General features: G+C 43.1%; 1 protein-coding gene across 1 annotated transcript in view; it reads left to right on the forward strand.

Annotated features, from left to right (window-relative positions):
- Positions 1-26790, forward strand: part of LOC124224833 (lachesin-like) — a 287180-nt gene that overhangs the window by 163863 nt on the left and 96527 nt on the right. The gene's annotated exons all lie outside the window — the stretch shown is intronic.

Here is a 26790-nt window from a genome sequence, read left to right on the forward strand (position 1 = left end):
TAGCCATTGCGGAAGCTTCGGGGAATTGGCGGGTTGGTCGATATTCGGCACGAAAACACTCGTTGAAATTTGCGTTCCTCTTCTTCCCGCTCCTCGCAGAAATTGACGACCGTCGGTTATACCGCACGTTTTTTTTTTTTTTTTATATTTTTGTTAAAAGCTCCCGCTAATTTCCGCACGTCCAACCGACGGGGTGAGTAAAAGCGCGATTGAACCGTTCGGCCGATCTAGAAAGGAGAGGCGCTCACTTTCCTCCCTCTCCGATTACCGCACCGCGTCTTATCGATGAAAATTGCGCAAACCGCGACGGGAACCCGACGCCCTTGCCGGTTTGTCGTATCTCTTCGGGTCCAGCGAACGGCGGCTCGAATCTCGACGCAGCTCGGACGGCCGGCGATCGGATCGAAGAAGAGAGAGACTGGTAAACGATGATGCGGTCCAACCAAAGGACACGGTGGCTCTGAGTGGACGGCCAGGGTTACGGGTTTTGCTTGCGGTCCGTCTCAGTCAGGCCCGAACGATGGAGCGTGTCCTCGCGTGCGGAGCGACCTGTCCCGGCTTCCTCGGGGTGGGGACGCGCATTGCTCAGAGGGCGGTCTCGGCACACACGCCTTCCGCAACGCCGGCTCCCCCAGAGGACGTCGAGTCACCGCGTCCGCGTCGGGACGGGGATCTCCGAGCACCGAAGAGTCACGGCCGCCTCGCCTCGTCCGCTTTTCACCCCCGTCGCGGTGACGCGGAAGGAGGGATCATCCCTTTCGTCAATGCGATCTTCCCCCAATTACGAGAGGGTGAATCTTTCACTCGCGGAATCTCGTCGGTCGGGAAATGTCAGGAAATTGCTGGGGAAACCGGGAACATTCAGGGAATTTCGTACAGCAAGGAAGAGTCAGGGAATTTCATTGGCCGGGGAAAGTCAGGAAATTACAGAGGAAACCGGGAAAACTCAGGAAATTCAGCAGGGTTCCTACGCTTAGGGAAAACGTGGAAAAGCGGGAGAATTCAGGGGAAATCTTACAGCAGGGAAAAGTGAGGGTAAAGTTAGAGAGCTTCGAAAATGAGATTGGAATTTTTGAGTCTGTCGAAGAAACAAACTCGTTCTTGTACAAAGTAGTATCGATCTTGAAAGAAAAAAAAATTGCACTCAAGATTTTCTTTCGCTGCAGCACACTTGATACATTCTACATGTAGGTATATTACTTTTTACCAAACCTTCTCTCGTTTTTTTTTTCTTTTCGAGAAGAATCGGAGGCTGTTGTTTGTAAATTGATAGTCAGACAGTAAGTCAGTTACTAGACAATACTGAAGGCATGAGTGTTATTGTGTAAAAAAAATTGTCATTAACCAGCGGCATATTTCTTGAAAGGTTACTGGAAAAATCTTAGTTTCAGATTGCAATACATGGAATAGTCAGGGAATTTCAGATTCCAAAAAGCGTACGAACTCTGAATCGCCTTGTTTCACCGGACGAAGCTTCGTGTATATAGATCTAAAAAAAATGGACTGCTGAAGACAGCTGGATTTTTTAGCTGCGGTTATGAATTACTTGTATCAGGAATAAAAATTTGAAAACAGCAAATAAGGATAATTTGATCTGAAGAAATTCTTATAATTTGCCAACGAGACTTCATTCACATTCGGGCTAAAGGCTATTCAACGCCAAAAATCAGAGGATGCAGAAATCTTTTACGGGAATAGACAGGGAGCAATCGGAAAATTTTATTTTTACGAAATTATCTTTGAACAACTGTTTGTAGTTACCACATTTTTGCAATCACACGCTCTGATTTTTCCGTTCTTTAAGTAGACCACTCTGAATTCTAATATTTGTCTGGCATCTGAACATTTCCACGTCGATTTCAAATTCGACGATTACTTTACATCCCGGCTGAGAGCGAGAATCGATGTAGTTCCAGTGTTTTCGGAGAGCCATTTCAACCCTCCGAAACGTTTATATTTCCATTTACATCCACCCGTTTCTGTTTTTTTTTCTCTCGTTCAATTTTATATTTATGAATTTCAAATTTAGATCACACGAGATTAGCTGTCACTGACTAAGAACTCCATAAACTGCAATTCCGTAAAAATAATTGTAGAATTATTTTCCGATCTTTGTTGTATTTCACAACTAATAAAACTTCATTATTCTCAAAGTCTACATCACATATGCACGCAATAGTCGAAGCAAAAGCGTAATGAATGAGAAAAATTTTTAATCAAAGCTCGTTAATGCAAAGTTTCGCCTAAGCTGTGACTTACGTTAATTGAACAAACCCCCGATTTAAGGGTAGTTCTGCACGTTGATTTGGAAGATGAATGTGGAGCGCATAAGCAAGAGTCCTGAAAGGATGCGGGTCCTGGACGAGTCGTGTTCGCTGTAACGGCGGTTCGGATGCATTATGTCAGGTAGTCGGAGGCCTGAAGCGTGCCGGATCTCCTGCTTCTTTTTTTCCATTTCATCTCTGCTTCTCGCCTGCGCGTGTGTTAGGTATATAACACATATATCCACACACGTTGTATATATGTACATAATGCGGCTGCCTCGGACCCTGCGTTCGGCAAACACCGCCTTTCGCCCCCGCCGCTTATTTTTCCTTTGAAAGTGCCGATATTTTTTTCACCATTGTGAAATCAGTCTCAAATCATCTCACGGCACTTGCGCGATGGCCACTCGCCTAATTTGTCACATGGTCGAAACTCGGCTAAACGCAACGAAGTTGAAGATTCGCCTTTGATTAAATGACCAGAACCAATATTTTATACGTTTCTAATTTTCTGCCAGGTATAAAAATTATCACAATTTTTTAAGACTGCAAATGTATCGAGTATTTATCGAATACCGGAATAGTGAAGAAAAGTTTAGAAATCGATGCTTTGTTTCAAATTTCTTCAATATATTCAGAGGAATATTTTCTATACAAATTCAGTTCTTCTTGCTCACGTTGGGATCGTTGGATATTTATTTTTGCAAAATCGCACCGTTATCGATTTTAATAAAATGATTTCAAAAAAGAAAAAAAAATAAATAAATCTGTTACAGTGAATTCGTGAAATTTAATCTTTTGAATAAAATCAGAAATCGTAGATTACAAATATCGGGTCGAATCTATTCAATAGTTGACAACTGTGAAGCGATTTCAAACGAAGCATCAATATCTCAGCTCTCGTTTGTCATTACAGTAGATAATTTTCATTTTTGTATATTCAAACAAATCTCAAAGGCAACTTAAGCATACAATAATTTGACGGATACTCAACGTACGACTGTCCGCTGATAAAATGTATGAAAAATCGTCCATTTGTGACCAGCCAACCAGCCTCCCCCCCCCCCCCCCCCCCCCCCCCCGTTGAAAATGGCACCGGACTATTGATATCGCATCCTCGCCCCCGAAACTACGAAGACTCGGGGTGAAGCCGTGCAGTCTGTTTGTACACCGATTAGCTGTATCACGTAACAAACAGACACGGTCTACACGAGGCCCGGCGGGGTCCGATGGGACCGAAGGGGGTCCCTCGGGACCTGGATTTGGGCGTCTGTGCGCATCGATGCCGCACCGCACCGCAAACTACCCCCTGCGGTGTAATTATTCTCCGCACATCGAGGCGACGATGACTATTTCGGCCTGTTTTTCGGTTTGCTTTCGTTGACGGGACTAACAGGTTGAGGCCCATAAATCGTTTTACGGATCATCGGATCGTGACGACGCGACGAGAACCACGCGTGTCGTATCGTCGAGGGCGATTCGAGCTCCGCGTCTGGTTTATAAAATTCTTAACTCTTCACCTGCCGCGAGTCTTTTCAAATGCAGGATCCGAGGATCAGGGAAGAGGGGTAGGGAGCGATGGGGGATATTTTACTCAAATTTTATCGTGAGTATCCTTGATATGAGACGCGGCGTTCGAGTTTTCGAGTCCTGGCTCTTGATATGGCTCGTAAATTTGTTACGAGCTCGGCGACAAGTTTTTCCTATATTGTTGACACCTCACACTCACCATTTTATCCCGTATAATGACATCCTGTCGCGGTGCCTTCCGCGTTGACAAGATTACAAGAGATGCTTCGCTGCCTTTCCTATTTTCTATCTGCGGGTTGATTATTCCCCGAATTTATGACTTCACGTTACTTGTAGGGCAACAGTTCCCGCAGCCTGTAGATGATACCTGGCGACAAAGGCTTTCAACCGGTCGTTGAAAAGCAGCGAATCTTCGTACCTACCTACGGCTGTCAACGAATTCGGATGTTTTCCTACTATTAATTATTCAAAGACAATTAACGACTCGAACGTTACAAGATCACTGTCAATGTATTTACAAACGTATTTTTCAGAATAACATTAATAAGTGTAACTTGCAGACACACTTGCACTTGGATAATTGAATCTTGCGGCGTATTAAACTTACTACGTTTCCATAAAAATTGATTATACGGCCAATTTTACAGAACGAAGTTGAAATACAACCACGGTGCTTGTATATTATATAGAAAATTCTGACAACTCACGAAACTGTTACTGCACCGTGTAACGATTCTCGGATGAAACTGTTTTTACGTTCAGGGTATTCTTTGTATTTCACTTTAACCGTTCTTTACCCTTTTTCTTCTTCCATCTTCTTCGGCTAATGAAACCGATCGAACGAAACACATTTATGTGTTTCACGCGATCGATCATCCACTTGGAATTAAATTTCTTACATCGCCATCTGCGTTGTGGTAAAATAAAAACTGAACAAAACCATGTCAATAATTTACTACCCTTTGTGAATTTGTTTATACTATTTCCCGTACAACCAATCAACCGTCCTAATACACCAATATTTTCCGATACATAATTATATAAATATATATTTAAAAAAAAAAAAAAAAAAATAGAAAATAATACACAAGTACAATAATAGCATGCAGCGCGTCACTCCGTAAAAATAAAAAAAAAAAGATACCAGCGTAGAGTGAAAAATTAAGCGGTACCGGAAAAAGGGGCCATCGGTTACGTTTCTGGGTTTACTCACGTGACAAAGCCCATTGTTCAATTACTCGAATGTTTACGAGGTTCTTTGTTAATAACTGGCCCGATTAAATCGCGTTTCCCGCGCCGCGTTAGTCTGTATACGTATATTAGCTACACACGTGCTTACGTGTAGAGAAGCGTAAATTCGGATCCATAAGGCGCGCCTCGGCGCAAGCTCGCATTTAAGCCTCGTGGGTGTAACACCTCGACCCCCGATGCCCCCATAGGTGACGGGAGGGGGGTTGCAGAGGAGCGCCGCATTTTGGGTTATCAGATGCCTCGGGGAGCTCGGAGGGACACCGAGGGTCATAACAGCGTGGTTCTACAACCCCTAACGAGTGGATTAGATCGGGCGGATTAATTTATGGCGGCCTCGGAGCCGCTCTTCGGCATGCCTCGAGGGGTCACTCGGCGCTTCCAATAACGCCGCGACACGAGTCACGACAGGTGAATCGCCCCATTTTCTAATGTCGTTCCTCTCCGAGTAACGATCAGCCTGTTAATGATCTACATCGTATCGAATACCTAGTACAAAACGTAGCTTCTTCGGAAATCGTCCTCACAGCTTTGCTGTGCCGAAAGGTTGGTTCGTTTTCGCCAAGAAGGATTCTCCCGGGCAAGCGAACCAGGTTGAAAAATCGGGACGAAGCTACTTTATAGAGAATCCATCGAAATCCAGTTCTACGTGGCATATTGATTGGCTTAACACCGTGAAATAAGGTTTACATTGTGCGGCCTGATGTTGTTTATCTCTTTTCTAATTCTTCAATCTCCTTTTTATATTCATTAAATACGACTCTAGCCATTGTATGTAAGTTTCACATGGCCTAATTGGACTCGCTTGTAATTTATACCCCTGTATAATTCAACGTAATTTAGTTTTCGTGGTGTTGCTTGTTTTTTTCTTTTTATTTTTTAATCGCTATGCGTGTACTGAAAATTAGGACACTTTTTCCACCACACCGTAGATGGCAATTAGACGGTTAAACTCGCGTTAATTCTTCAATTCGAAGAAAGAATACAAAAAAAAAAGAAAAAAAGAAAAAAACCAACACGTTGTCCGCGTCTGTAAATATATGTATAGAGTGGTGCGAAAATTTACTCATAGCTTTTATGGCGAACACACCTCTCCGTTAATTTAATTTGTGGTTGTATAATTTATAACGAGCGTAGAGGGTGAAAACCACAGTGTGAAGAAGACATGGAACGGCTTTAGGATCAGAGCCGAAGACCGCATAGTTCCTCCCATGAAATTATCCGGCTGAACTGTTGCAATTTTCATGGGGAGCTTCTAAAACCAACCGATTTAGCCGCACAGGCGTGAAAAGGAACCTTCGAAATACACCGACGGGAGCGATGAGCCATTATATACAATTAATATTGCCACGGAACGAAGAAGAAACAATTTTCTATAATACCTTATACCAAATCCCGTCTTGGCGTAATTTTCCCTTACCAATTTCTGCGGGTAAATATTCTACAACGCACCTGCCCTGCACTGGCTGGCAGCTACTATAGATATACACATGCCGACGTATAAACACGCGGCTCGTGTATCCGTTTCACAGAATTTTTGGGTCATTTTTTCCATTTTTTGTTTCTTCTTTTGCTTCTATCAACCACAATGCATAACCGTAGAGCGATTTTATTTAAGTATTTTCCTCATAAGCACGCTACACTATTTTACGGGTCATCGAATTTGAAACATTAATTACCAGGATCATTTGGGGTGGGTTTGGTTGAATATCGAGGTTAAAAATTAGGGTTCAGAAAATCGGGGTAGGTAGTGGAAAATTGAAACCCGGTACTCCGCCGCCATTTTGACCCTGAAGCTTCATCGTCGATAAAAGACGGTCGGAATGTAAGGTCTGAAGATCGATCGTGGAAGCGCAAAATATATGGTACACAAAACGCCTCGGAACAACGACAATCGCTAGGTGAGAAAGTCGAAAAAAGTAAAGAATTAAAAAACAAAAAAAAAAGAAGATATAAGCAGGTTGACCATCGCAGAGCGAGGCTCACTACGCAACGTCGGTTAAACGCGACAAGTGTCAATTCCCATGTGGGATCAATGATGGGTCTTGGCGTGATAAAATCTCGAATTCTTATTGGCCAGACACCCCCGCGCAGATACGATGCTACGGTTTCACTGGCTGATGAACACTGCCCGATGATATTAGCCTGCCCTCCGATTGGTCTTTTCCTCCCTTCGTAACGCCCAGGAAGGATGCGCAGCTGTTGGGACATGCGTATAATACGCCCGGAGTCTCCGCATGGACTGTTAGCCCGACCTGCGCCGGTTTGTCGCTGCCGCGATGTACCCATAGGTAGGTACTGCATAAATGCCGACATAAGCACCGCGCACATTCGCTCGATTCGCCTCTTCGCACCGCCGTAAAGCACCTACGTCGAGGCGTCGAGGCGTTCGGTCATGCAATACCAATTACGCATTGCACGGTCCCTTTTATTCACAGTCAGTGGCACTTGATTGGCCAGGTCAAGAGGTCGGCCACCGTGAGTTTACGTTCGATGCCTGTTGCTTCCGAACCCATCTGGAATTTTACAACCGGAGGAACATTTCCCCAAGATCATTGAACTGGGAAAACGTAGGAGGGACCGCTTAAGGGTCGACGTCTCGTAACGACACGAAGATCCAAGGATAATTTTCGTGTCTTCTTCCCGACCTCCTTTTCCTTCGGTTGTTTGAACTGTTCGCGCTTACGTGTAGCCTTAACTGAGGAATGATATATGTCTCTCTGACACGCCAGTAAAGGTCAATAAGCGTACGGAACTAGGTGTACAATTAGAACTCGTTACCGCTGGTCTGTCTGTTTGTACTGTACCGACCTTGGGCGAATATCGTTAGAGTTTGAACTCTCACAATTAGATGCATGTAATAATATACCGAATAAAAAGGGACGGAAATTGGGAAAAAATTAAGGAAGAAAATAAGTCGTCTCCCGGGCAATGACTCGCTCGCACCTCGGTTTGCGAAGGGGCGAATTGCTGGCGAAATGAAGGCGAAATGAAGGCGGCGAGCGGAGGTGTTAAGTATACACGCTATTACGCGAAAAAGGGTTCAGAGCCCGGCCGACGCGTACCGGGATGCCCGAGAGACAATTCTCGGGGCTTGAAGCTCGCCCGTCATTTCGGTAATTGTGAAATTGCTTCATTACAGCAGCGGGCAGCTGCCTCGAACGATTTTACGCTCGGGGTGTGCGAGGAACCCGACGTATTGCTGTACAAATATTTGTCGACGGTTTGTTTCACTCGTACCGCAAATCCGCCCCCGGGGACGCGAAATCATGCCGATCTCAGGGTCTTCGGCCCTCCAGCGAGCCTGCGGATCGTAAAAATCCACCGACACGGAATTATCCGCGTATATAAGTGTAACGGCGGAGCGAAGCGCGGCGTCGAACGATAAGCTGGAATGGACAGAGTCCGAACCTTAGAATTATAACCGGGCGATGAAATCCTCGCGCTTATTGCTCGCGCCTGGTTATCGCTTTGCTAAAGTGTCAAAATTACCCACGGAGTTAGGCTCGAATTTTGCTAAACTATAAGCAAAAGCCGCCGAGGCACGAACGTCTATATCGCTGCACGTGCGCGTTGGGATTGTTGGAAAAAATGTCCAATTATATTTACAACCGAGCAGATATGTGTGTTCAGTCAGCGATTTGCATATACGGAGTGTTGAAATTTTTTTCTTTTTCTTTTTTCCTCGCCTTGTCTTGCGAGAAATGTTTCAACAGTACTTATTATCTGCCGTCGGATAATCTGCGCTTCGGGGTAAAGCGTACGCGACGCATGTACGCTTTGAATTTCGCAAGCTTGCACGATCGCTTCTTGGCCCTCACCTGAGGTGAAACAATGCCCGAAACGTTCTTGCCAACGTTCCGTTTCGCGTGAAACAAACCTCGATAGTTTACAAGTGCTGCGAGCGATCGGAGAGTTGAATTAAAATCGCAGGTGGGGGAGCGGCGGCCATTTTGGATTTACGAAATTACTTCCACAGCACAGATTCGAAAAATGTTACTACTCGCGTTAGTTTCGTAACGAACATCAGAGAAGAAGAACGTTCGTTCTGAAAGCTGTGAAAATTTTTATTAATGAATCGCAGTTTCCTTCGACCCGAATCGCACTCATTACGTGCTTCCGCGGCAAAGGCGGGTAATTTAAACTCAATCAAGACTGTCGCTAAAGGTTACAACCCTAATGAGGGTTTCGAGGGTGTCGAGGAAGTGGAATTGAAAATTGAAAATCAGGAGGCACGGCCGAAGGCGACGGGTGAATTGATTATAAAATTATCGCTCACACTTGAAAAACGAAACCTTGTACCCGTCCTGCCTGAATTTGAACGAAGTCTTTCCGAGTGCGTCTCGCCGGCGCGATTCCCTTGCGAATCGAGGGACAGGCCGGGCACCGGCAGCTCGCCATTAGTTCTTACGTGTTAATTATATAACGCGGTGTACGGCACGGTGACCAATAAAGCGATAAATCACGGACGAACGTCCGACTCGTTCGTACGGCTTTATTTAGGATCCAGGTTCTCGTCACTTTTATCCCCGCATGCGCGACGCGGTGTTGCAGACTTTACGATTGCGGGCAGATGTTAAACGCTTGTCTGCAGGCGTTCGTAGCTTTCATTTTATTTTCTATCTTTATTATTGTTATTATCATTCTTCTTCTTCTTTCCAAATACCGCTCGATCGTAAATTCGGCCTGCAATGCGCGTTAATTATGCAATTCTTAACGATTTCCGAACGGCGTATAGATGGGCGCGTGTGTGCGTTTGTGTTTCTGTATATTATAATGCTTCGGGTAGGCTTATAACGCATATAGATGCGATTTTAGATATACCAGCTACGTCTTCATCTTGCCTAACATAACACGCCTACCGACCCGGAGGAATAGAGAAGTCCCTTCGTCAGATAAAAATCCCTCAAGCTGTTCTCTCACATTTGCAATTCCACCTACCTTTTAGGATAGATATATCGCGCGTTTGATCGTTTTAAAAACTCGAATATAATCGTAAATCAAACCGAAACTCCACTTCTCGTTAACCTAAAAATTTACGTGCCCCTATTTTCTCTACAAATCTCATTCCCGTCTCAAACGAGTCTACGATATTGAAATCTTTATTTCTGCACGGGGGAACGGATCCTACTCAGCCGGGGTCTAACCCTCGAATATAATTCAGGGGCGTAATGGCAGGAGGGCGTGTACAGAAGATCACGTTCTGAAAATCGAAAGCCGTCCGAAATAATTCAATTGAACTTTTGTCGTCATTATTGCCAATAATTTATAAATCTCCGATGTTCGTACCCACACGATTGGAATTTAAACGATTGTTTCCGTTTTTTATGTTATTAATGCTCGCCTCTCTATCACAGAATTTTTCATCGACATCACCGGTCTTTTTGGTATTTATAAACCTGTAACAAGTATTTGATTATTGCCACTGACTGCGTGAGTGCGGACTAATTGTATTAACTTAATGCTCAAGCTTCGACAGGCCTAAGACTTCACTGCTATTGTAGATGTTTTGTGATTACGAGAAATGGAATATCGTAGCGAAAATAATAACAACAGAGGAAGACGAATCCACGTCTTGTCGCCTCTACTCCAACCTTTCTTATACGGTTTGAAATTCCATCAAACAGTTCGAAAATTCGATGTTGCGAACCTTCCGCCCTTTTACTGCACCGTTGACTTCGAATCGTAAAACTAGTCCGACCGGCGTCTCGACTAGCAATGATAACCGCATACGAACCCTGTACCCGACAGTAATATTCCTCGGATGCTTTTTGCTTGGACGCGTGTAATGAAATACGCGACTATAGTCGACGGAGGCGATTTGCGCTCGGAGGGTGCAGTCCGAGGTGGCCAATCAGGGCCCTCTAAAGTGACCCCTAACCGTATGCAGGTACCCGAGTGCGGTAAGCAGCAGTTACTTTTGCAGTAATTACATACGTCAAGTGAGTTTCGTTTTATAGTCGGCGTCCCGAGACCAAGACGAGATGGCTCACTCCTTTCGCTCACTCTGCAGCCACCATCGGAAGCTCCGCGATGCGTTTCGCTTCGGCCGCAGAAGCGCGTCGTCCCTGGATTGGATTGCATTACCGATGCATAGGTTCGGCCTCCTCCACGTCCTCCTCGTCCTCCACCTTCGCTTTCGCCTCGCGGCACCTCGAGGTGTCCGGGATTTTAATTGCACGATGTCAGGCCGGGACGTGTGGACAGAAGGTTGGGCCGATTTTTACGCGGCTAATTGTCCGCGCGTGTGTGAACAGCGGTTTAACACCCGGCGACGATTCGCGCCCTCCCCACCTCCTCCCTCCTATCGTTCCAAACTTTTCCCTCCGCGCACAATTATTCGGCTTCATTAGCCCGAGTAGGTATAATAACGATAGTCTCGGTCTCCGGTAGCGCGGCTCATTCGCTTCTTGCTGAGCGAGTTGCGGTGCGTGCAGCCTTGCCCGGTTTAATGTCCGGCAGCCTCGTTCATCGCTAAGAAGCTTCGCGGCCGAGCTTTTTGCCCGCCGAGACTGCGGAGCCTTCGTTACGCGAGGGTACGACACGTGAGTTATGCTAATTGAAATCGCAATGGGTACGAAAACTGCACGGCTGTGTTTAATTATGATATCATGAACGGATTTACACCTCGGACTTGCTGCGGACTGACCGAAAATCGGAGTTTGATCGATTGATCGATCGGCCGAATCACCAAAATCGAGCGGCTGTTCACTCGCAGATTGGGTGACGAGTCATTCAAAGATTACGACACTTTCACGCGATTCTGAATTATTTCGATCGACCGTATGCCAATCGAGCAGTTTCAAATGGTTTCAATTTCGAAGATACGTACTGTGATTTCAAATTATTTTAAGAGACTTCGAATCGATTTCTCACATAACACAAGTTATTTCTACGCTTGCAATTTTTAACGACTTGAAACGATTTCAGGTTTGACTCGGAATGATGTTCGATCGGATGATTGTGTGATTTCAATAAATTTTCAACAAATTTAAGAGATTCTCGACCGATTTCATAGAAAGTTCTTAGGAAAATTTTGCATAAGGAAGTTTACGTTTTTCCGCGATTTCTGTACTTAGGACTCGACCCGATTTCTCACAAACATCACTTCGTACAAAGTGGTTCGCGATTTCAACAAGTGTTATATCCCCCCGGCCCAAGCCCGTACAGCCGGACCGATTTTCATCTACGGTTTCGTGCTCAATTAGACACGAACGGAAATGATTCTACACGAATCTAACGGAATGGATTTCGGGCCGGGGTCGTTAAGCGATCCCCTCGAGGAGACACGACACGATCGAGTTCAGGCCGGTTTTAAATTTCTCGGGGGAAAAAGAGTTGAAACGGAATAGGTGAGCACAAGTGGAATTAAGCGATCGACGATCCGCGGCCGCGGCTCGACGCATCCGTTCGTCGACAGGTGCGTGCGGTTGATACCGTCAAGTGACGACTTCCAATTACCCGCGATACGGCTCTTCGACATGTACCCGCAGCGTGTTGTGCCGCTTCTCTTAAATTCGATTTTATTTAATCTCCTCGTCTCTCTTTTACCCGGAATCACGGTATCCGTTGGCTTTATTTATTTCAATCCGTAGGTTCGGAACATCTGTCTTCGGAGTCGTCGCCGTACCTCCGGCCCATACATACTACTCACCTAGCCTGCATGTCGTCTCATGACCACGAATTCTTTTTATCGTCAAGAGGCCGCATGGTGCACCTTGAAAAACCGAAGTCTTTTAGAGGTTCGGCGCGGTGTCTCGATGGATTACATTATTTACTTCAGGTTTTATTTTCAACCGTAGATGATAACAATTTGAGCTTATTATTGTACGAGGGACTTTTTTTTTTTTGGGAGAAATTGCATTTTTTTTTTTTTTTTTGTGTACGCAGTTCGTGAGAAATTATAGCGAAACGGTGTAACGTTGTTGATATTGCAAGAAAATTCAGTACAAGTATATTTTCAGTCGGAATTTATTGTTGTTCATATACTGCGCTTTCTCAGTTAAATATCGCTTTAACGTGCATAATTTATTGTTCCACAAACATTGGACTGTCGCAATAGTTACAAGAGAAAATGTAGGACGAGTGACTATGTCTCAAAACAAAAGAGGAAAAAAAAAATAAATTGTAATTTATCGTGCGCAATTTTCTAGTTACAGCTAAAAAAGTAGTTTTAACTTTGTGTGTGGAAAGATATTTTTTGTCTATGATAAATAATGAAAGTAGAGATTGTGTAATTGTAGTACAACTATAATTATCGACTTTTTTCGGTGCATAGAAAACGTGAAATCTGCCATTACTTAATACACAGACCGTTTCATTAATTGTCCACAAATTTCCATAATTGTAAAGCGACAAAATTAAAAAAATATTCAAGAATTAAGGTGCTGATCGAGTATAGTGCAGAAATTACCTGTTTACAGGCAATTAGTTGAAGAATATTGATACCAAATTAAAAAATTCCCCAACTATCCGTATATAGGATAAAAATAAGTCGGTTGACAATGAAATTCAACTCTCCCAAGATGAGTAAGCTTCTTCAAACAGGAGACGAGTCGGTGTAAACACTGTGATGGAAAAATTTAATTAATTGTTAGCATAATGTTTCAGCAGGTGCATTTTATACTTGTGTCAATTGTCACATTTCCAATATCAAATTTTTGTAGTTTTAACGTTTAAATAATCGTATCAACGTTCAATTTGTAATTCGTACTTTCTTTTCACTCAGTGATGCACTAAAAAATGGTTAAGCGAACTCAAAAATTTTAGCGAACCTGCTGGTACATTTTTTTTTTTTTTTTTTTCATCAAGTAGGTATAAATCTCAGGTGATCGGCGAACGTCTAAAATATCCGTGCTAAATCGACTCCATTTCGATCCCCGCGAACCAGGTATACGCTACTTGTAGGTATACATATAAGTGAGTGACTGAAATGTAATAACACGCAATTAAGTCGGTCTTTAGCGCGGAGCGAGGGGTTTTCTCCCCCCCACCCCCCTTGACCGTTCCTCGAGCTTTTTTGTCGGTACCGCGGGCCGCGGTCAAGGCGACGACACAACCCGAACCCGGTGCCTTCTCGACGCCCGCAGGAAGACAAGGACTCGCGTGATTACCCAAGGAGTGAACCCCCCGCCTTCAGTGAGCAGGACATACGTTATACTGGAGGTGCAGCCAGTTCACCGCTGTCGGTGTATGCATCCCACCTGCTGATTTAATTCCCCGATTCCTGCACGGCTCGGATGGAAGGGAAACACGCGCGTCGCGTCCAACCCTTCGCCTTCGCCTCGCGTACTGCGCGTACCTATTTTTATTTTTTACTTTTATCAATTTACTCGCCTTTCTATTAATTTTCTTCATTATTTTAATGTATTTTTCTTTTTTACTTTTTTGGTAGCACACATCCACCTGTCACACACGACTCTCTGTACGCTTGTACACCTGACATTTTTCTAGTCGTCTTCGGGTAACGGAGATACAACCGAATGATTGTATGAGTTATACAAACGACGTGTAAGCAGTATCGAATTACCGCCATTGGCGAAGACGGCTGCGACACGAAACATATATATATATATTTATGTTACAGGTATACGGTGTAATGTATAGGTTGTAGGTATAATAAAGTATTTTATAAAATGTGACCGTCAGTTTTATTGACGATATCGGGTGCAGATGGGCTCAAATGGATCTTCGTCATTACGCAATATCTTGCGTAATGTTTTGTCAATTGTGTAATGGATCGCGGATACGCTCTGTGTCGAACTGTAATTGACTTCATGCTTGCACGGGCAGCCAAAAATGTTCGCTATATGTACGAAACTTAATTATTTCTGTGTCAAGTAGTCAAATTTTTCGCGATTACTATCAGCTTACCAAACGAGATTAGCAAATAAATACCGTTTTCATTTATTTTCTTATTATTTTTTGTACTAGGTCAGAGAAATGTTTCTTTTTTCTTGTTTACTTATCACGATCCACGAATCTTTCATTTACATCGTTTTTCACGTAATCACGGTGTAAAATTCGTAAGAACTTTGATGCGAGTAAAAAAAAAAAAAATTTGAAACAATTTTATATCAGTCAAAAAACACATATTTCTAACGATTTCTGACGGTTAAATCACCGGATGAACGTAGAGAATTCATTTACAACTTCAAAGTTACGTTTTCCTGCCCGGTATCGACGAGTTCTCAATTACAATTAAAAACTAATTATCAGTATTTGTGCTCAATGGGCTATAGAGAAGCTTAAAAGATGATCGTTCAAGAAGCAAAAAATGTCTCAAGTTTCCTGCAGCCAGTGTCAAGGATACATTATAATACAAGGCTCGTTTGATCTTTTATAGGTAGAACACGACTCGTTGGGTGGTTCCTTTCCTTCCTGCAAGTGCATATAAGGTATAATAATCGTTCGCGTCGCGGTGCGCGGCGATAAATTGTCATCAATTTTATGGCTGACACGTGTAAAGTGTCGGCGAAGCCAAGAGCTGAAACGACGACAGACGTAGCGGATGTTCGGTGCTCTGCAGGAGCATTTCCAGCCAGATGCGGCAATGTCACAGTTCATGAATCGCCGGCAACCCATACGTTATGATTACGGTGCGTAACTCGGTGGAGAAAAGCCGACGGGGCCCCGAAGGAGACCAAGGGGGTTCCCCGTAACGCGCCTGGAGGGGAAATCGAGCGATGTGGAGGCCCCGATCCGAGTGGACGTGTGGTTTTTATTTATTTTATTACCGGACGATCTTACGTTTAGACTTTACCGAATTATTATGTTCGTAATGAAACAGAACAGTAGAGAGTAACGGAATTGTGAATTCATCGCAAATCGCTTGAAAATTGTTGAAAATCTAATAAATTCGCTAGATTTTACTCTTGATTCTACCATACATTTGTACCGATGTTGGTTGTGATCAGCGAATGGCAATATCGAATTAACTCTGAGTGTGATCTTTCAGGGAACAGTCATTTTCTAAATATCAATTTTTACGAAGAATAGTTTTTTTAGAAAGAATAGAGTCGACCAACTTTTGGATAGTGTAGTTAACACTTTGAGAAGAAATTCTGAATTTTTTCCTGATTTCTTGAAAGCCTAAAACACTTGGAAAAAGTTTGTGGATAAAAGACGTAAACAGGTGTTCGCACGAAGCGTTATAAAGATTGAAATCGAACGAATCTACGACTAGATGATAAACGTTTCGAAGTAACTTAAATTGAAACATCGATATCCAAACGTTCGTTTATAATTCCAGTATTTCTTTTCAATTTTTATGTTTTGTAAAGAGAATTTTCGCAGCTTATAAGCGTAATAATTTGTTGAATGCTCAATGTAGGACTATCTAGTAATAAAATCAGTAAAAAGTATCGATTTTCGTCAAACTAAAACCTCCTTAAATTTCCGATCGAACCATTTTGGGTAAAAATCTGGATCTCCTTTCCCGAGTCGCGAACACGCCGATCTCGTTCTCCAAAAAGCATGTCGTACGTGACGCACATTTGCGGATAAAAAGGTCACGGGTAAAAAAAAAGGAGGAATCGATCGACGGAGTCGGAGGTGCAGCAAAGAAACGCATCCATAATTTGTCCCGGAATGTATGGCAGCCATAAGATATCGAGAAATGTATTTGAAACATTCGAAAGTCTTGAAATTCCTGAATTCGACGACGGATTCCTCGAGCCTTGTACCTCTTTTATACCTCCTTGAAACCTCGATACCGTCGCGCAGAATTCGTCGACATTGCAGAAACTGCAAAAATTATACACATCGATCGGGTCGATGAGAATGCCGCGATTTAACGGGAAAAAAAATTGTTTCCAAGTTTCTGAAAAAAATGTGCAAATTGATCAATACGTTAAAAACTATTAGCAAAAATTTTACACCTTCGATTAGAACAATGAAAAAAAATCACGTGCCGTTATCTCACATGAGAAAATCCGCTAACCTTTGACATTTTTCTTGCCTTTTCGATCTTCGTCAATGAGTTTGTCGGATTCAAAAGCTCAGACGGAAGTAGAGTTTTGCGTACAGATCCCGATGCGAACATTTTGATAAAATATCAGTATCGGGATCTGTGCGCAGAACTCTCTTTGTTATATTACTGGCAGACATTCACATTTGTAAAATTACTAGAATCGCGTGTATATGAAAGTAAAAAAATTATCAGTACTAGCAGATCGCAATCTCGGAAGTATGTATTTCTAAAAAGCACACGCGTTACAAGCGGCTCCGTAATGGGTTAACTTTTTACGATATATACCGTGCGTCGTGTGAAAGACTCGAGTCCTTTACGCCACAGAAATTATATACAATTAAAGTATGTCTCACAATTAGTACCTGCGTTAACCTGATTAGGCACTCGTCCTTACTGACCGTTGTAAGCTCGTATCGACGACGTCAACGTTTTGTCGATGAACGATCGTGTGACGCTCGCACTTTTTTCATTTCCTGAGAATTCTCTCGGTATAGGTGACGTCTATCGTACTATCCTCTGCAGTTACAATCACCGACGTTTCTCGCATCGATACACGCACGATTATAAAACAAGGTTGCAAATTTATTATTCGAATATCCGTCCTGCAGAATTCGGGTTTGTCACTGAGAAGGCAGCAATTAATCAAAGCTATTTTCGTTCCCCGTTCAAAGCCATTAAGAGTTCGGTGTACAGATTGTATAGATTCGAGTCGTAAATTATTGGCCGTATATCGACAGTGCCCTTGTAAAACTGAGCCCGATTCTAAGCTGGCTTGTACGAGGGAAAGGCAGGGGGGGAAGGGGGGGGCGGTTAAAAAAATGGACGTCTGTCTCTTTGAGGGATTGCGTTTAACTTCATAAATCTTATACAGCGCAAGATCGAAATTTATTACAGAATTAAAAATCCCCGGCCGGCAATATCAATTAAATACATTGGGACCGGCAAGACCTCTTCGGGGCGTCTTTGCCCCCCTCTGTCCCCGATCCACCTCCTCATTCTCCTTCCTTCTCCTTCTCGACGACGACAACTTTCCTCCCTACGCAAAAACTCACCCACTTGTCAGATCTTGAGAACGAAGCACTGCGACTCGAATTCCGCGCGATGGAATCGAACAAGTTGCGAATTTTCACTCGTAGGAAAATATTTCTGTCGCAGATTTTCTCACCGGCAAATTAAAAATCTCCTCAATTATCCAAAGAATTTCAACTCCCACTCGTACGTCGCTTGTTGCAATTATTTTATGACAAGAAAATGTGGAACTGATTAATAATGAGAGAGGAAAGCTTCGAGTTTCATTCTTGTTTTAATTGTACTCTCAAAGTGGGAAGAATTTTTTTTAACAATAAAAAAAGTTTTTTGCTTCCTACAAGACGAGGTGCGTGAAAACCTCGGAAACTTTGACCGATTTCGCTCTTATAGCCATCGCTAGTGTAGCGACCAGCAAGTGTATTGCCATTTTTTTACCGTCGTTTATTTCTCGGATTTGGTTGGTCTTTTGTTAGACACCGATCTCCTGCAGCCAGCCTTCAATCATTCAAGTAATTATTCGCCAGAACCTGCAGTTTTGTCCAATTATTTGCGCGATCCGAACGAACGGCATCAGCTCAGCTCGGCTCGCCCGATTGAGGAATTAAAATTGTTCAAACTTATCCTTGAACGACGTGAAGCGTACCGTCGCAATTCTCATATTTTACTGCTCGGTATTTTTCACTGGTTGGATTTTTATTCTTACAGGTACTATAAGGGCGCAATTTTGTTGCGGTTAGGATTCATTTTTCTACTCGAGAAATCACGTTTTCGAGGAAATTGTAAAAAAAAAAATTGCGCTGCTAACGCCAAAAGGTCGTAGAATTTTTTTTTCATAGCCAACCGTTCCGTAGACTTATTTTCAAGCTAAATATTGAAAAATAATATACGTCCTATGGCTTTAAAATTTAATTTTTTTCAATATTTAGTTCGAAAATAAGTTTACCGAACCATTGACAATGAAAACAAAAATTATACGCTCTTTCGGCACTAGCACCGCGAAATCTTGCATGAAAGTCAAAATTCTAAGGCGAGTTTTGGGTGGGAGTAAAAATATAGAAAGGTCAAAAAATAGAAGGGCCACGATATAGAATTCAAAAATGCAGAATTTTCAAGTATCGAGATGTAAGAAAGTAGAACGGTCAGAATATAGAACATCAAATGTAGAGTCATCAGAATTCGTCTTGATGATACGGAATCGTTCATACAGATTCTACGGTTTCGACCTTTCCATATTTTCGATTCTCTCTACTCGGGATTTCCATATTTTGATAATTATACAACGAATCAGATTTTCACGTCTTAAAAAAATTCATTATTTTGGTCATTTATCAAACAGGCGTTCTAACGTTTCACAGTGTTGGCGAGTTTGCGTTGTAAATTCTGCGAAGAATTTCAGTATCAGCAAACCGATTCCCACGTCGTCATTTAACCGTGAAAATTATCCAATTAGCTCGCGGCCCGAGCGACGTGTCAGAGATTCGAGGGTCGTGCATATATCGTCAAATCTGCGATCTTCCGCTCGAAGTACACGGAAAAGGGCGCGATGCAGATAGGCGGGGGAATTATAACTCGGCGATCAGCACGGGTTGACAAGGTACACAGTGTTATCTGGTCGCACCAGCGTACATCGCTGATCCCCAACTATTCCCTCTTGTAATACCTCTCTAAGCTCGGCTGTAAGCGCGTGCTAAGCGTGGATCACGCGACTTCTGACACACGATACACCGCAGGTTTTAACGCGGCCGCAGCGTGCGGTAACAGCTTCTTATACGATCGAGGTAACCCAAGTCCATGGCGTAAAATCAATTTTTTATGGGATTTTCTACGCGAGGCCCGGACGTACGCTCAAAAAGTTGTTTTCACCGTACCTCGATTCGAATGTTTTCTTGGTCTTTAATCGTTATTCATAATTACACGAATTCTCCGCATAAGCCTAAATGTGGTTTTGTCGAAAAATCGATTCTACACCTGGCACGATCAAGCGAATTATCCTTCCATGTAATTCGATGTTGACAGAGATTATAGATCGGTATATTCTCCTTTTATAGACATAAGCTATACCGATTTAATTACAGATATTCGCATTTCTTAGACGTCATATTTATCCCCAATATTTCAAGTCTCAAATTCTAATGCTATAGCTCAGGTTTAAAACCGTTTATCGAACTTTTCTTCGAAGATATTTCCGCAGTTCAGGGATATGGAAATTTGATAAATCCTCAACGCAACGATAACATCGGAATAAAATTGACAATGAGCATCGATTTTTGGCGAAGCAACATTTTCGATCAACGATCGAACAAGCAAAGAAAAACTGGTGTCGGAATTGGGATTCTCGTCGGAACGGTTACGTCGGTTAGACACCATCGCGTTTAACTTATTGTTGGCACAGTAGCCCGGCAACAATGGGGATCGAGGGTCGGAAGGGGAGGCCTGTTGCGTTTATACCCGGGCGAGAGAATCGGCGCGTGTCGGCGCTAAGGGGATTCGAAATATGTCAAGGGTGTTTACACCAGACACCAGCCGAGTACCCGCTGCGTAATATCTACCCTCGGCACACACGGAACCCACTCGAGAACAACCGGGGTCACTCTGCCATTTCACTCGACCGTTTTCAACGCGGATCCGTATTGTCATTTCGAACCTCCCGAGTGCTTCGACGATGTTTTCTCAAATCCGAAGGTTGAAGTACCGAAGTAAAATCTAAAATTTGAAACAATTGATTTTATGGCGATATGTTTTTGTTCTCCCAAAGCACTTGCATCGAAGAGTAAAGAAATTTGAGGAATAAGATGCGTCGACAGCGTTCCTCCGCAGTTCTTTGACTTCACCATCGTTTCTACGATTTATTTATTTATTTATTTATTTTTTGTTGACGTCGAGTTATTTACGATCGAAAAAAGGAGGGCGTCGAATGACCGCAGCGTTAATGCACTTGAATATCGAAAAAGGACAAATTGATTGACGCCCGACAGAGGTTGTAAATCTTTGACCGTCGACGCGACGGATTTGATTTTTGGTTTTTCTTGGTCGTCACTCTCGTCCGAGGCAATAATAAAATAAGAGAATAAAGAGGAGCCTGGATTCCGATGACAATTGTGGAGGCTAGACGGAGAGTCGATGGCTGGTTGTGTGTAAGGCCAGATGGAAAAGGGCAGGTCAACGAACCTGATCCCTGATGCCCGCCGTGTCCACTGTCTAATTACGTAGTCTAAAACGAATGGCACCGTGTTTATTGAATTAAAAATTCCGAATAGCCGAGCTACCACCTTTCTTACCTACGGAGCAGAGGTCATTAAGACACGGGTAATTGGAGATTATAAGAATCGTTGGAAATATTTAAAATCCACTTTGCTTGTCAACCGGTCTATTGTGCCGCGGATTTAATTGCTTATTAATTAAATTTATTACCGCGTTAATACGACTTTCCGTTCGGGATAGGTTAAAGATTAATAATACCTGGAGGGCAGCGACTCTTTTCTCCATCTTACGAAAACGAAAACAAGCACATCGCATAACAGACGACGCTTTTATCATTCGCTCCGCATCCTCGGCTGAATTATTTTCACTCCACGCGTTTACACGTCGCAAGTATAACGTTGAAAACGATTTGTTGTTTCTAAATCTTACAAAATTACATAAAACGGTCGATTAACCCCTAACTTTATTCACTCAAGTTACAAAAATTATTCTCCTCGTTTCTTGAAACGACTAAAAAACGAAAATGAAGCAATAAGCATCAGCGTTTTGACGAGTACAAATAAAAAAAAAAAAAAAAACTGTCGAATACATCAACCGATCCGGAATATCGAAAGAAAGAAGTAAAAGAAAAAGTATACTTTCTCACGCGTTCGACGGAATTTTTTGTTCGAAAAATCACAGACGCGGCAGGTATCACGGATTTGAGTAAAGGTTTGGTTTCAATTGAGGAATCGATATGATTATTATTATTTGGGCTGGTTCGAAGGGCCGTCTGCGGTCAGGTAGGTCGAGGATCCGTTGCAGAGGGTTCGACGGGGGCTCGGTTGGCCCGTAGAAAATGAAAGGGGCGCCCGGGTGTTTGTTTTAGGGGGAAATTAGTCGGGAGTTGTCTGCGATGCGGGGTATATAAAACCGTAATTTATACTCACAGCCGGGGAAACAATAGAAATTAAGTTTTCAAAGCGGCGATCGTCGGGCCGACGTTTCTTTGAAATCCGTTCCACCCGATCGATCGATCGAGATCGTGGCATCTACGCGATTTGGAAAAAAGGGTTGCTTTTTAATTCCCGATATTTTCCAACGAAATAACGTATAATCCCGGCAACACCCTGCGTGTGGTTGAAAATTTTCGAAAACTAAACTACCATACCCAGCCCCACTCCCTCACTTTCTGTATTTGTTTTACCCTAAATTATACCGAAATTTCCATAATTCACCTGTAATTTTTACAGCTGCCGCGGACCCTTTTACAACAGGTCAAAAACTCCACCCCGTTATTACTACGCTACACTGCGATATTTCCTATTGTAATACACAAAATTCATCCCCCTTATTCTCGCCCACAGATTCTCCCCGACACCTGACCACCTCTTCATCTCTCTTCTTCCAACCCCCCGCATCACCTTCAGAATAATATCGCCGCATCAAAGTCGGCATATATCATCGTCGATTCGCTCTCTCGATACACGCATAATGTATCGAAACGTTCAAGAGCGATCGTTTAACCGTAATTGGAAGTTATCAAAAATTGTCTCGCGTCGGAAAGATCTCGTTATAATCTTCAAAGCACCCGATCACAAGAGCAAATCACCTCGATCTATCTTTTCTTGTTCTACTTCACGAGTATATTATTATTATCATTATTTCTATACCGTTGCACACACCGTGCGAATTATTTTCCACCCGTATAACGCTGCTAAAATTTATCCAAATCAACTTATGCACATTGATTGTAATTATCGCTTCGGGCGAGATCATCGTAAAAATAAAAATTCCCCTGCAGCGTGCAATTACGCTCGTTGGTTTATAACATATTGTATACCTGGATGCGTTGTATACAACATTATAAAACCGTGCCTTATGCGCGCGTATATACGGATTATTAGTTGTGGTGGTAACATTAGCGTGTGCGCAAGAGACACGCGAGATTCTCACGTCCGTGCGAAATTTACTCGACTCGGTAAGTACAATGATTGAAATACATTGTATTATAATGGGAGGGAACTTTTACCTGCTTCGCGAAATCGGAGGTCGAAACTCTGTTGCGTTACTTTTAGTGAATATACCTGATTGTTTTCTTCGGTATTAACGAAGGCTTTTTCACCTCCCTCTCCCCGATCCCGCACGCTTCTTTCACTCTTTCAAACCAGCTCTGTATTCGTTCCAAATGATATTTCGTGCTCCGGTCGTTTAGCCTCGAAAAAATTGTCCGGCCCTTCGGGCACGCGGCACAAACTCGATTCGAAGTTCTACGAGGCATTCGGCTTCCTTCGAATTTTCGTCTTACGGACATCTCGGTTTTTCGAACTTAGTTTGATTCCAAAATTTTTATCAGAAATGAGAAGCTGGTAAAAAAAAAAAAATACTCGAGGAATTCAATGCCAATGTAACGTGAAAAAGGTCTTCGAAAGAGAATTAAAAATTGGCTGACTGAGAGAAGAAGAATTTATTTACAGGTCAGTTTTAGTTTGCCTAAAAATTCTGCATCATTATATTCTTCCCAAGCTGCAAAACCGACAGCAGTTTAGTCATACCTGATGGAGGTTACGCGTACGAGGAGTAAAGAATCGATTATTTCCGGTCTCAATTTAACGCATATGTAATACATGTATGTTCGTACAGCCGAGTAGTTATAAACTCCTAATTACACGAGCCGCAGCAAGTGCTTTTTGCCTTACGCGCGATTTTGAAGATGACTTTTTTTCGATCAGCAACTGCGTCATCTGCTTATAACGCAGCTTGTAATATTTCGATTCCCGAAGCTCGGCGAGTTCTTTTTCATTCTAGGTATTGCATTCGACTCCACCCAAGAAATTAGATTTTGCCTCCGAGGGGACAGTCGCTCTTCCTTCGGGCGCATATCCTCGCTCGATCCTCGATCACCTGTCCTCGTACGCATCTAATCACGCGAAATCACGAACGAAAATTACTGCTTAGGGTCTCATTTGTGAACGTCTTGAACAATTTTAAAAGCGAATTTTATACCTTGCGTTTCGGTGGGCTGGTCTTTCGCAAGACAAGAATTCATACCCCACCGATTATGGTTACTCATCGAACTTGACGCATTTTCGAAGATTTCACAATTGACACTTTTGAAAATTTTACCAAGGTTTCATGGGACTTGAAAAGTCTTCGTTAAAGACTTTGAGATACTTTGGATAAACGCAAACCATACAAGATTTCTGACGGTTCCAAAACACTTTGCAGTTTTTCACGCAACTTGGAAGCTTTCATCAGATTTCAGGGACAGCTGTGGGTACATCGTAGAAGTTGACACGGATTTAAAAAAAATTTCACCTCATAACACGTAAGATTTTCCGGACTTGCGATTTCACGCAACATTTTGAAACAATGTCGTAATAATTGAGGGAATTTCAAGGACATGTGGAACTCCATTCCTGACAAAACTTTCGTTCGAAAGGCTGTCCTTCGAGAGTATACCTCGTTAGCCGGAGACGCATTGCGAGGGTACGCGAAGCATGGTATCCATACGGGGTACCAAGTGGTTGATTCGAGTCAAAATGCCTAGGTAATAGAGAGGTACTCGAGAGTCGAGTGCCCGGGGGTTCAAGTATTTAAGCTCGGATCTCGATGCACTTGAGAATCCGAGTTAAGGCAGGTCTATGCCGATCATGGGCGGCGTGTTTCGTGCCTGTGTCCGTGTGTGTTATACCTTCAGCTCCGGCTAATCACGGGCCCCCGGCGTTTAGGCAGATGCGACGAAAATTGACTGGTTCCAACGTCATCTTCGCGTCGCGTTACATGCGTACCCTGGTCGGCTCTCGGCCCTGGATGTCTGTTGGTCACTGCAGCGGTTAAAAGGAGAGTTACACACCGAGCGGGCACTTTGATTCTGGTGAAATTTTACACATCGGTAGGTACGTATGCGATTCGGACAGTAAGGATCTAACAGCGGTCGGGGAAACGAATGGAAACCTCCAAGTACCAAGGAATCTGACGATTCCATTCGAAACGAGCGGATATAAAGTGTCGAGGGATCTGGAAATATTTTTACTACGCGAGTCGTTACACGGATGGAGAGCCTGGAAATACTGAAAAACCAACCAATCAAGTTCTGGCTTCTTCGGAGATTATTTTAAATCGCAACGATGCAATTGTACGCGTACAATTTCAAGGTTTTGCTCTCGTTCCATGACGATAGAGTTACTCAACTATCGTCATTGTTATCATCGGTTCGTTTCATGTAAAATAGAATTATTTTTTTTTTTTTTTTTCGTAGTAGACGTTTTTCACTTTGAGGAACAGAATTCTTCACACGTAATCCCGATCAGTATATCGAGTGTCACGTATGTGTGGGTACAGTTTTCATCAGAATGCTCGGAATGATCGCTCGCAAGTAACTCTCCTTGTTAGCGTCGCTGCTGGCATCACGACAACTGTAACCAGGTGGATGGTGCACGTATAAAACGATATCCAATAACTCGAGATTAACGCGCACCTGTATCACTTTATACCGACGATGCATGGCGGCTCTGAATCGGTAAGAGGTACCCCTCTGCTTGAATTATTCAAATCCAGCACTTGACTCGAACGAATCCAGGGCGTTAATAACCAGACTTGTCATATCAACTGTGTTTGTAATCAACCCGTAAGAGTTTAGAATTTAGAACCCCGATGAAGGTCCTTTTCACGCGGTCTGTGTACTTCGTTTCTTTTAAAGATCATCTTCTTCCCCATACGAAAATCCGATTGCGAAGATTGATGTCTACAAACTGAGGCAACGAAGGGGACCAGTTACTAATTTCGATGGCGTTCGGCTGAGTTTCGTTTGCAAGTGGAACAAGACTATGAAATTTTAATGTCAATACGGTTTTTCGTTGCGCACCGTGTAATTCACGCCAAAATCCGTTGCCCCAGGAGCAGCCAAGAGCCTAATCATTGAGGTTATAAACCGTGCGGCGCTGCTCGAAGGGTTCACTTCATCGTTTTCTAATTTTTTACGACACATTTTAGGGGCGCGTGTATGCCTTCTTCTGGCCTGCGAGGGAACGATTTATGAAGACAAGATTGGGCAATTAATTGACAGCGGTTAATTAAAGGGTTAATCTATGACGCCGACCTACCGCGACTCGGATACGTACATTCACGTGTGCGTTTGTGAGTGTGTCTGTTTCTAAATTACATTTTATTTTCCGTACGATTGATGTATAACGTTTTTTTTTTTCTTTTTTTTTCTTACCAACGAAATTCATGGGTCGAATGCATACGGAAGAAAGAAAGAAAGAGAGATAAGAAATAAAATAAAATGAAATAAAATTGAAATAAAAAGTTCAATCTACCAATAGGCAAGTGCAGGTGGGATTAATTAGACGCAACCCCTCCGAGCAAGGGTTATATACCGGATTAAAAGACTCTCTCGAGCCCGCCACCAGCTCTCTATCTTCTTCAGAGTGCCGATCGTATATTGGCAGATGCATAGGCACCCTTCCCTTCCCTTCCCTTCCTTTCGTTCCTTTTCCTTCCCTTCCCATCGGGGTCGGGTCGCGTGTTTTCAACGTACCTATAGCCGAGCGTAAGGGGGACCCC

This window comes from Neodiprion pinetum, chromosome 1 (genome assembly GCF_021155775.2).
Source record: "Neodiprion pinetum isolate iyNeoPine1 chromosome 1, iyNeoPine1.2, whole genome shotgun sequence".
NCBI lineage: Eukaryota > Metazoa > Arthropoda > Insecta > Hymenoptera > Diprionidae > Neodiprion > Neodiprion pinetum.